The sequence below is a fragment of the Eschscholzia californica genome, unplaced genomic scaffold, assembly GCF_041429995.1.
Source record: "Eschscholzia californica isolate CP2 unplaced genomic scaffold, dmEscCali1.0.p SCAF_5, whole genome shotgun sequence".
NCBI classification, from domain to species: Eukaryota; Viridiplantae; Streptophyta; class Magnoliopsida; order Ranunculales; family Papaveraceae; genus Eschscholzia; species Eschscholzia californica.
In genome coordinates, this window is record NW_028238472.1 from 53,821,643 (window position 1) to 53,833,647 (window position 12,005).

General features: G+C 38.3%; 2 long non-coding RNA genes across 4 annotated transcripts; one reads left to right on the forward strand and one right to left on the reverse strand.

The window, feature by feature from the left end:
- Positions 1-379: 379 nt before the first annotated feature.
- LOC147540701 (uncharacterized) lies at positions 380-10,035 on the forward strand. Its single transcript, XR_015225022.1, has 2 exons — positions 380-684; positions 9,596-10,035. It is a non-coding gene; the product is annotated as an uncharacterized LOC147540701 (long non-coding RNA).
- A 353-nt stretch (positions 10,036-10,388) lies between these two features.
- Positions 10,389-11,899, reverse strand: LOC147540702 (uncharacterized). Of its 3 annotated transcripts, none has more exons than XR_015225024.1 (5): positions 11,750-11,899; positions 11,619-11,660; positions 11,381-11,524; positions 10,968-11,079; positions 10,389-10,737 (listed from the first exon to the last, which is right to left on the reverse strand). It is a non-coding gene; the product is annotated as an uncharacterized LOC147540702 (long non-coding RNA). The 3 variants fall into 3 exon arrangements; XR_015225023.1 differs by having other exon boundaries at positions 11,145-11,524; positions 11,750-11,858; XR_015225025.1 differs by having other exon boundaries at positions 11,145-11,524; positions 11,745-11,813.
- Between the last annotated feature and the right edge of the window lie 106 nt (positions 11,900-12,005).

The window sequence follows — 12,005 nt, forward strand, 5'->3', positions numbered from 1 at the left end:
TTAGTCCCAAGAGCAAAAGGACTAAAAATCTATTTTTGGGAAGATTGGACCCTAAATCCTTTTTGAACATTATTTTGGGCTATATACCCACGCACCCAAAGAATTTTGCCCACCTAAGATTTCTCATGTAAATCCGAAATTTAGTTATTTCCTTAAGAGGATGTTTTTCTTTTCAGAAATGATACTCATCCCGGCTAATTTCCCGGCGGAAACCCGGCCGGGTGAGTTGGCAAGCCAACCGGGCATGCCATCATGACGTGGTTAAGAGGGAAAGAGTAGTTTTTCGAGTTTTCGATTTAGTCCCTCAAGTTTTAATCATTTTGAGTTGAGGATGGAACCAAAACTAGGGCAAATTTTCTTTGGTCAGAACTCACTACTCATCAACCAATCGACCAAAAGCAACTAGGGCAAAATCACATCTTCACTCGAGCTCGGGCAAACTCTCCAGCCATTCAACCTCGATTTCAACTCGATTTTTGCTCTAAAATCAACAGCCAACTAAGATCCAGTAAGGTTCAAAACCTATCTAAGCAGAATGGACAAAACTTAACTAAAATAACTTTAGGGTTTTCATCCAAAGTACGAATCCAACTTAGGGTGTTCTGCATTCGACTTTAACAAGTTCTAACTAAGCAGGTCGGTGGGTTTAATCAACAAGTATTTTCTTCAACAAGTTTGTTCCAGGTTCTGTCGCTCTCTCTGTATCTCCCTCTCTTGTGCAAAAATTGTGCCATTACTTCTACTCATTGTTGTATTCACTTATGATTGTAAAATTAGTGATTTTGAAGACCTAATTGTTCTTGTTGTTGAGCTTAATCTTATCTGATGTTCTAATAGGTATTTTGAATTGAATTGATGTTCTAATTATCTGAAATAGAGTTCTAATGAGTATTTTGAATTGAATTGATGTTCTAATTATGTGAATTGAGTTCTAATGGGTATTTTGAATTGAATCGAAGTTCTAATTATCTGAACCAGAGTTCTTAAGTAGAGTTCAAATGGGTATTTTAAATTGGTGTTCCAATGTACATCATCTGCCATGGTTTTGGCATTAATATACTTGTCGCGCAAAATGTAGTTCCCATCAGATCCTGCAGTACCCAAGAGAGTTTTTTCATCCCATTTGAACAAAAATAGGAAGAGAACATTTCAAATTATGTCGAAACCTAAGCTTCAAAAGTTTCGGTAAACCACCCGACTTAGGTACCTAACATGCTTACATGACTTTATAAGTTGTTCTAACAACAAAGTTTCCGGGCATCTTGGCATGCCATTTCCACTCATGTGCTCCATTTTCCATTGTAAGTACGAATGAACCACTTAAAAAGTACAATATGCCAAGGTGTTGAAAATGTTGTAGGGTTTTATACCCTTCTACTAGTGTTTATAGCGGAAATATGACATCTAATGTCTACACTAGTATTCCCAGGATCACATGCAAAACTAGTAATTAATCTAATGGAGATAGTGGATTACCTTAATCGCTTTTCCTTCAAACTAGTTGAATTGATTGAAGAAGACCAAGAGCTTCAAGTGTAGCTCCTCTACTTGGGACACGAGCAATCAATTTGATCTCCCACCTTGTTGTATAGCTAGCACACCAATGGTGGTTGGATAATAAGAAGACCTTCTTCTTGCTTGACTAGAAGATAGCTTGGGAATTAGCTCACTTTCTCCTCTCTACTTGATGTGGTAGAGTAAGAAAGCTTAGAGAGAAATTCCACACCTTATTCTCTGCCCTAAGAGTGTTTATATAGAACCCTAATAAGAATCCACCTCCTTTTAGGTTTCCCAAAACACCCTTTAGAATAAGATTTAGGGAAATAGTCGAAAATAGCAACTATTGGTATTTTCTCAATTCCCTAAGGAGATGACGTCCAAACCCAGCCAAAATTGGCAGATTTAATGTTCATAACATAAGGAAACGTCCCTCCAAAAATCAGCCCAATCCGAGCCCTAAAAGTGCCCGAATCGGCCTAGGCCCAAAAACCCTGCTTTTGGCCTTTTTGTACTATCTTTGCCTAATTCCTTTTTAGGCCTATGAGATATGTTTATGGGACACTCCCATGATTATATCTCACTCCCACTAGTCATATCCTAGATCAATTTGTCACTCTTATGTGTAACCCGTTGTAGGATCCGATCGAAGTTAGCCGCGAATTACTTCGTAATTCGACGATCGTAGTTGGTCTCTAGCTACAACTCTACGATCCCTAAATCAATCGGACTTGATGATCTTCCACATCAATTATCCTATCCGACAAATTGTTCGCATTGTCACCTTGGTCGAAGGACATCTCCTTCAACTCCTTCAGACTCCCACTTGGACTTAGAACAAGTGCAATGCCTCGATTCCCGTGTCAATTTAGTATCCCATCTGATACGTCACGTCATTCAGACTTTCTTGATATCCGAGTACAACTGTAAAAGACAAACGATTAACTTTAATCCGTTTGAGCGCGGCCACGCATTTTCAGTTGCTACTCATCAAGTGGCCTTGAGACACTTTGTACCTAATGTGATTAGGGTGACACAATCCATTCTTGCGCTCCCACTTAACTTCATGTCTATCCTGTCCTTCCCAGTATCCGTCTTTATAACCTCCTTTTACGGCGCGGCATTTAACGGAACCAAAGTCGGGCATTCCTTACATAAGATGAGTGGAGCACTCATGTTTTGAGGAATCTCTCCAATTGTCTTTATGAGAAGTATTGACGTTCATCACGAGTGATGTACTTCTCATTTGAGGGTTATCCAGTGTATAAACCTTTTACACAACCACGTAGTCGAATAGAATATACTATTCATATAGCCCATGAAACTGCGCTATCCCATCGACTCCCGTGCTAGTCTTCGTGAGTCATTGTTGTCCATGCAATGACCTGGACCAGGGATTTTTGATAATAATTATTCCAAGTTCACTTAATAGGGTTTCATTCATCAGATCACGTATCTGACAAACCTATTCGGAACGTTTTATTATCGATGGACTGTCGTTTAAACACTAAACCAAGTTTAGACGACTGGTGAAATAATTCTTATTATTTCTGATAACGAGAGTTGTAAATCTGAGCCTCTTCCGTAAAACTCTTTTTACCCACTCAGTTTTACTCGTCGAGGTTTAAAATTATACCTCATGCCTTAGACTGTGTATGAATCTCATACTATGTCTTAGGTGACAGTTCAGTTTGACTACCGTGGTAGTCGGTTTTAAACTTTGCTAATTATCAATTAATTTGAAGACGGTTATCTTCAACCTTGATAATTTCTAATAACTTTTACTAGAGTTAAGGCTTTTAATTCTTTATGTAGTATTTGCAACAGTTCCCGGCTTAAACACTTTTAGCCTACTTTCCTTCCATGTCTGAAAGTTTGCTACGATGACATGTTCAATTTTGTACTACTTCATCCTTTAGCCTTCTAGGATGTACTAAGTAGTGTTTCGGTTTTCCAATCCGAATTCGGATGTTTAAATGCTAATCATGTCCAACATGATTGACTTTATGTTTTCGAACATAAATGTCTCTCTCATGCGTGCTAGCTCATCGGTGTCTTTTCAGACTCCGATTTTTGCAACGCCCTCTGTCATGAGTTTTTGGGTCGAAATTCTTTTAGACTTTCCGAGTCTTAGATTTTCTGTTTCGGATCTCAAGCATCTCAGCGTACTGAGTCTCTCTAATCCTATCATCCTTTTGATCTATGCTTATAGATCTTCAGATGCCCAAAATGGCATTTTATCCTTTTGTGTGTGGTCCTTTATTGAGTCAGTTCGTTACTGTTATACAACACCTTATGTCGTACTCAATCTTTTGTATGTACTCTGCATACGGACCCGGAAGGTTTGTTTACTCCCACTTACCTTCTTGAAATTTCGTGATTCAAGATTTTCTTCATTCCTCAGGAATCAAACTTCTTTGATTGCCTTTTGAATCGAAGATTCTAACTCTTGCGTGCTTTTAATCCGTCGATAGATTTCTTAAGCATGCTTGTGGACATAACTTGATTGGAAGAATCTTTATTCTTCTTGTCTCGTTTCGGGAAACATGAATGTTTCCATCCTTCTCAGTTTTCTATTTTGGAAAACCAATTTAGGTCTTCTGTTGACTTAAATTATCAAGCTTCATGTCTTGACGAGATATGGATTCCACGATGATTTTGGCTTCTAGCCAAAATCTAGAGTCAGTTTCCGTTTCTGCGCAGGTCTTTTATCTCTTCAGAAATAACCTTTATTTTCTGAGTCTTTAAGATTTTATTTTGACCTTTCAGGGCTTTTGAACAACAATTTGGAGTTATCTCAACTACTTTGAGATATTCCTTTAGAGACACTTTCACTCGCTTTGAGAGTTCTCCTGCGAATGACATTCGCTTTTGTGCGGTGGGTTTACAAGATCATATCTTTAACCTTTCCTTTTCCAAGGAGTCGCAGTTTGTTGCTCTTGGTCGAATTTAATCGTCTTGTACAAGTTTCATGATTGTTCTTCATGAAACTCCATGATTTTTCTCATGATCGAATTAAATCGACTTGTACTTTTCTCCCACTTATTCTTGTAATAATTAGTGTTTTTCTCCCAGATTACTAGGTGCGCTAATTATTAGAAGAATACTATCATGAGCAACAAACACTTTGTTCTCTTGATTGCTTGTGGAAAAAGCCCAAATTTCTTCTAAAGAAATTGCGTCAGACTTTAGCTAATTTTGTAATGCCTTTACAAGCTTAGACGGACTTTGGTAGTTTTGTGAGAAGCTATGTCTAGACTAATGGATTTTGGAGGATAGAGTTTGATTCGTGTTCTTCATCTTAATCCTTTTGGACACTCCAAATATGGATAGGTTAGAAGTACGTTTGAAGATCAATTTCTGTTTCTGACTCAAGACTTTCTTTCTTGTCAGTTTGATTCATGTTTTGGTTATAGTGGACCTGTTGTCCTCATCCCTTTCCGATGAACCTATCTTATAGGTTTTTGACCAAGTTTAGAATCTTTTGGTATAGTTTGTTAAATCTAGCACTTATTAACATCCCAATTTAGAAATAAAGTTCTTTATTGATTCTCCGTAATACTTAGTACAGAGATGATGTTAAAAAACTAGAAAAACTATTAATCTAGAATAGTGCCTAAAGTAGACTTCGATCCCTTTCAGCATCCTTAGCAGTCGAGGCTTCTGCTCCCTCTTGGATCTTGTCTTCTTTAGCCAAATACTCAGTTCCCAGCTGCGCCTGTACATTCACAATGATAGGGCAATTTTAGGTATCATATACCTAGGTTTGGGAATTTTACAGTATTTGATAAGTTAACTGTTTATACCTGAATTGGAAGCCACTGTTCCATTCCTTTTGTCCTCCAAGAACTTAGGGCAGTTTCTTTTCCAGTGGCCTTTGCCATCACAGTAGAAACATTTGGTGTCAGGAGGAGGACCTTTGTCTTTAGGTTTGGCAACTCGTTTGCCTTTTCCTTTTGACGCGGTTTTCTTCTTCTGTTTTCCACCTTTCTTGAACCCTTTGTCCTTTTGTACCATAAGAACGTCCTTCTTAGTCTCCATTATAGCGACGTCCTTTTCGGCTGTTAGAAGCATAGAATGAAGTTCCTCCAACGTTTTATCCCATCCATTCATGTTGTAGTTCATCTTAAACTGATTAAAACCACTATGGAGGGAGTGAAGGATAGTGTCGGTAGCCGTCTGTTGGCTATAAGGGAAACCTAGTTTAGCCAGCTTGCCCATGAGCCTGATCATTTGACGAACATGAGGCCCAACTGGTTTTCCCTTTTCAAGGCGCATGTCCATAATTGCTTTAGAGGTTTCAAACCTCTCCAATCTCGACTGTTTCTGGAACATTTCCCGAAGTTGTCGCATCATGGAGTAAGCATCCATGTCTATGAACTGCTCTTGCAGAGTCGGTTCCATGGTTGCTAGCATTAAGCAAGTTACAGGCTCTGCCTTTTTCCGCACACTCCTTTCTTCATCTATCTCTTCTTTAGTCGAATTATCATCCAATACAGGAATTGGAGTTTCTAGTACATGTTGCTTTCCTTCCATCCTGAGAACTATTCCCAGGTTCCTCTCCCAGTCAAGGAAGTTGTGCTCATTTAGCTTCTCCTTGTCGAGAAGTGAGCGGAAGTTGAAAATATCTTTTGTCATCTACATAAAAGAAATGGCAAAGTTTTAAACTCGTTATCATTTTGAAAAACTTAGTTTTCCCACATTATTCAATAAAAATCGTCCCCGATTGAATAAGTGATTCCAAGACCCCAGTTCTTCGGAGTAAAGCGGACGAAGGCCCTACCCTTTGACTCCGTCGTTCCGGGTGAGTGAACTACTTCACTGATCATACCTTATGACTCTTGGTTGATAGATTTCATTAATGAATGACTAATCTATCCTTTTGCCTCGAGTATCCAAGACTCTCTTGCTGATCTCGTTGAGTAGAACCATTTAGACGTGTAGGCCTCTTCTATAGACCTACCCGCATTGTCCCAAGGTAGAGGAGGTACTCTGCGAAGGCCGACCCACCTTCCTCGAACAAGGGCGCAACGAGTGTCTTAATCTGGATAGGCGATTACTCAAGATTACTTTTGGGGACTTTTACGCTAGTCTGGCGTTTGTTATAGTGAACTATTTAGCCTAACTAACATCCACGACATAAAGCGTAAATAAGTAAGTAAATGCGCGCGAGAAAGTAAATCAAGCAGACATGGATCCTAGTATGGCCCCTAACCTAGAAGATCTAATCTCCTTTGGTTTTCTTCTTGTTTCGCCTTTTGGTTCGTCTAGATCTCCATCCTTGAACCTCCATTGATTTCTCCCACTCGCCTTTGGATTCCATCCTTGAGTTTTCTTCAATGGACTCATTGACCCTAAACTCTAATTACAAGACTCTAACGATTCGCAGATCGTATAAACTTGAAATTAAAATTAATTACAAAGCATGCACCCATCCGTGCTTAAAACAAGAATAAAGATATAAATCTATGGCCATACTAGTTTCCCGCATTCACATCACATGCAATCATATAATATATCAAGGCTAAGAATTATATATGCATGATTATCTTGGGAGATACTTTTGTTGACATCACATGTCATATTACGGACCTTAAGTCTAAATTCGAAGAATTCAACTAGTGGTGCGTTCCGGTTTTATCTTTTATGATTTCTAAAATCATCTTTAAGAAAAACTCCGTTTCGGGTTTTGAAAGCCCGGGTCAATTTCGGAAAAACATTGGTTCGATTCTTAATGATTTCATAAATCAATTTAAAGAGAAATCCGTTTTGGCCTTCTGGATGGCCCGGATTGATTTTGGAATTATTTGGTTGGAATCGGAAGAAATTTTGGCAAAAACTCCCACTCGAATGATGGTTCCTTTTTATGGTCCGAAAAGCCTCGAAAAAGCCCGGGACAAGTCCTAGACAAGTCCCGGCCCAAGCCCAAAAAAGGGCTCGGACAAGGTCCGGACATAGCACGGCCCATAGGCCGGCATGTCCTGGCCGAAACCTATCAAGGCCTGGTCTCGTCCTGGCCGGAGCCAGGACGCTAGTCCATGTACCAGACGCGTCCTAGACGTGTCTGGTGCTGGACCGGACCAGCACTAGGTGTCTCGGACTAGTCCGAGACACCCAGAACCTCCCAGACGCGTCTCCAAGACGCGTCTGGTCGAGTGCTCTGGACGCGTCCTAGACGCGTCCAGGAAGCTCCCTCCGCAGCTGCTGGTCGCGTCTCCAAGACGCGTCCCAACAGCTGCTCTGGACGCGTCTTCAAGACGCGTCCAGAAGCTTCTGTCGCAGCTGCTGGTCGCGTCCTAGACGCGTCTCAGCAGCTGCTCTGGATGCGTCCAGAGGACGCATCCAGGAGCTCCCGGTCCGGCCAGGAAGCTTCCTGGCCGGACACTAGGGTTTTTCAAAACCCTAGTTTCCAAAAATTTTTTTTTTTTTTTCTTTTGCAACTCTAAGTTGCTATTTTCCAAATTTAAAACTTTTCTTAAAATTTTGAAATCTTTTAGAACACTTCTAAAATTTTTACAAAACTTGTAGAAACTTTTAAAATTTCCAAATTTTGTTTTGAGAGTTTCCCAAAACTCAAAACACTTCTTTTTAGAACACTTCTAAAATTCCAAAAATCTTTGTTTTTCAAAAGTTTCCAAAACTTGAAAACAACTCTTAATCAAACCAATTTTGGATCAAAGTCTAGGTTTTTGAAAACTTTTTCAAAGAACAATTTTGAAATCTATTTGAAAAATTCTTGAATCCCATTCAAAATCAATCAATTTCTTATGTTTAAAACTCTTTTAAACATAACTATCAACTTAATCAAGCATGGATTAGTCCGAAATTCAATCTAATTGAGTTTTAAAACACTTTTAATCATCAATTTGATTCTTAATTTGAAATTCATTGAATCCCATTCAATATTATCAAATTGTGAGTTTAAATAGTTTTAAAACACTTTTAAAATATTTTTATAAACTCAATTTATCAAACTATCAATTATATCTAATATGAACTAGTTCGATTCTTAGCAAAAACTAGTTAATAGCAAGAGGCTCTGACGCCACTGTAGGGTTTTATACCCTTCTACTAGTGTTTATAGCGGAAATATGACATCTAATGTCTACACTAGTATTCCCAGGATCACATGCAAAACTAGTAATTAATCTAATGGAGATAGTGGATTACCTTAATCGCTTTTCCTTCAAACTAGTTGAATTGATTGAAGAAGACCAAGAGCTTCAAGTGTAGCTCCTCTACTTGGGACACGAGCAATCAATTTGATCTCCCACCTTGTTGTATAGCTAGCACACCAATGGTGGTTGGATAATAAGAAGACCTTCTTCTTGCTTGACTAGAAGATAGCTTGGGAATTAGCTCACTTTCTCCTCTCTACTTGATGTGGTAGAGTAAGAAAGCTTAGAGAGAAATTCCACACCTTATTCTCTGCCCTAAGAGTGTTTATATAGAACCCTAATAAGAATCCACCTCCTTTTAGGTTTCCCAAAACACCCTTTAGAATAAGATTTAGGGAAATAGTCGAAAATAGCAACTATTGGTATTTTCTCAATTCCCTAAGGAGATGACGTCCAAACCCAGCCAAAATTGGCAGATTTAATGTTCATAACATAAGGAAACGTCCCTCCAAAAATCAGCCCAATCCGAGCCCTAAAAGTGCCCGAATCGGCCTAGGCCCAAAAACCCTGCTTTTGGCCTTTTTGTACTATCTTTGCCTAATTCCTTTTTAGGCCTATGAGATATGTTTATGGGACACTCCCATGATTATATCTCACTCCCACTAGTCATATCCTAGATCAATTTGTCACTCTTATGTGTAACCCGTTGTAGGATCCGATCGAAGTTAGCCGCGAATTACTTCGTAATTCGACGATCGTAGTTGGTCTCTAGCTACAACTCTACGATCCCTAAATCAATCGGACTTGATGATCTTCCACATCAATTATCCTATCCGACAAATTGTTCGCATTGTCACCTTGGTCGAAGGACATCTCCTTCAACTCCTTCAAATGTTAGGTTTTTTCTTCATATTCATAGTTGTGAAGATCGCTATATATATACTTTAACGGGGGTACATATTTCATCTTTTATTGTGCAGGGAGGAGTGAGGAAATCAAAATGGAAAGCGGGAAGTATTTCTCTTGGAGAAGAGAACTCTGCTACCATGATTCTGTATCGAAATTGTAATTAGCAGCAGAATTGATGTCTAAATTGACGCGTGCAGAGGAAAGTGTAGACTCAACTTCTTGATTCTTTTCTATGATTAGAAGAGTGATTTTCGGAATTTCTGAGTTCTAATTGTTGTGACAACTTCATCCAATATGAAACCTATAAGCTTGTACTCGAGATTAAGGCAGTCTTTTGGTCGAAATTCTTGAGCCAGGTCCGACTACCATTGTTGTTACCAATGACAGCGAGGAGGCAATGAAGAATAATGTAGAATTTGTGATGCTAAATGTTTGAATAATTGGGACCAAATGTACTGAAGAGGCTGATTTTATAGCTTGTTTTGTGTTTAATGAAATTCCATTTTGTGTTTTTTTTGTTTGGACAAGGATAAGGTTGTGTGATGGATTTTTTGTTCATGAAAGTATCATTGGTCGATTTCAAAAAAAAAAAGTATCATTTGTCCAAGTTTGATCTATATTTTTATCTATCTATTCTGCATTTGCTGAGCTTTTATGGTTGATATATTTATGCTTTTATGTCTGAAACAGGAAGAAAATAACTATGCAATATTAAGGGTTAACTGCTCCCAATTTGAATTCATGTTAGTTGTTCCTAAAATAAACCTGTTCATCCGGAGTTGTACAAAATCATGTTAGTTGATCACCTTCTCTTCTTTTTGAAGTTGCTTTATGTTAATTTTAGTTCAAATGACTACAATAATATTTCAAACTCTTCTATTACTGTATTATTATGAAGATCCAAAAAACATAACCCACAATGGAATGGTTGATAGTAACACCTAACAAGGAATACGAGTAACATACATACGTTCGGTAATATATTCAAAGAAGAATAACAATGGAGACTGACTAAGCAAGCTGCTATGAGACCTCTCTTCCTCTACAAAATCGGACCAGTCTGTACTTTCAAGGCTGTATTCTATCCCTTTTGCGTAGTTTTTGTCCGAAAACACTAACTCAACAACTCCACTATCCACCTCAAATGAACTACAACCCAGAGCTATTTGTCGTTTTAACTGATTTCTCACCATCACCTTCTCATCCCTTATTCCTGCAACAACAGAAGTATTGGACATCTTAACGTTGTAGTCACATAAGTCAAGTTGACAATAACAATAACAAATTTAAACAACTATTAGCCTAAAGTTTAATATATCTAAACTATATTTTCCCTAAGTTTTAGGTTAAGATCACAGAGCATTGTTTAGAAACAATTTGATACAACATAAACCTAAACATTGTTTGGAAAAATAGATAATATAATAGTGAAAGTTGAAGCACCAGCAATATTGCTCTCATTTGTGTGAAGGTAGTTCAACTCCGAGCTGCACGGACGATTATGCACTTCCTAGAGAATGACTCCCTCCTCTCCACTTTGATTTCCTCGTATGACCTGCACGATAAAAGACTATGAGATTGCGTTTTAGAAAAGAGTTGTTGAACCATATCTACCAGTACCTAATTATCAGAGAAGTCCAAAGGCTGCACTTAGTTCTTGAACCATATCTGAACTACAGACCTCCATTGATGGATTTTCCATCAAAAGTTTGCACTTAGTTCTTGAATCATACCTAAACTACAGTATATAACATTACAGTGGCATTAGTTGACAATCACAAAACATATTTAAACCAAGTTCATGAAAGTGACTTCTTAGAAATGGTTTAGGTCATGGAAGAGTTGAGAAAACTAACCCAAACACCTTCAACCAATTATCAATTTCTTCATCAAAATCGGCAAATCTTACAACTTCAGCAATAGAAGTTGAGATTTGATACTCCTCTTTTAGTTTCGACTGCCTAATCACAAAAGAGATATCACAATCCTGCCGAATTTTACTGCGCAATCACAAAAGAAACATTAATACACCTACCCTAATTTTTTGCCGTAAAATTTAAAATTGTACAAAGAGACATAAGACATGGGACTCACCTCGTTTTGTAGAGAGAAAGAAAGTCTACTGAAACCTTCGAACTTGTAGAGAGAGAGAGAGTGAGAGAGTTAGTCAGTGAATGAATGAAGAAGTATGAGAAGAGGCAAGAAGAAAATCAAACAAACCTTACCTATTGGGTGATTTCCGGTGAATCTTGCTCTGGACGACCTTGGTTTTGGATTGTGATATTTTTGAGTAAGATGAAACCCTAGGTTTTGAGAAAGGAGAGGTCTGGTCGTGATTTTTTGAGAAAGACAAGTGGGTTGAAGCTAGGTTTTATGAATGTCCTTATCAGTAATTACATTATAATATGAGGGACCACTTTTAGATTCCATCAAATATCGAGTTAAATCATCCCGAACGTCATGATGGCATGCCCAGTTGGC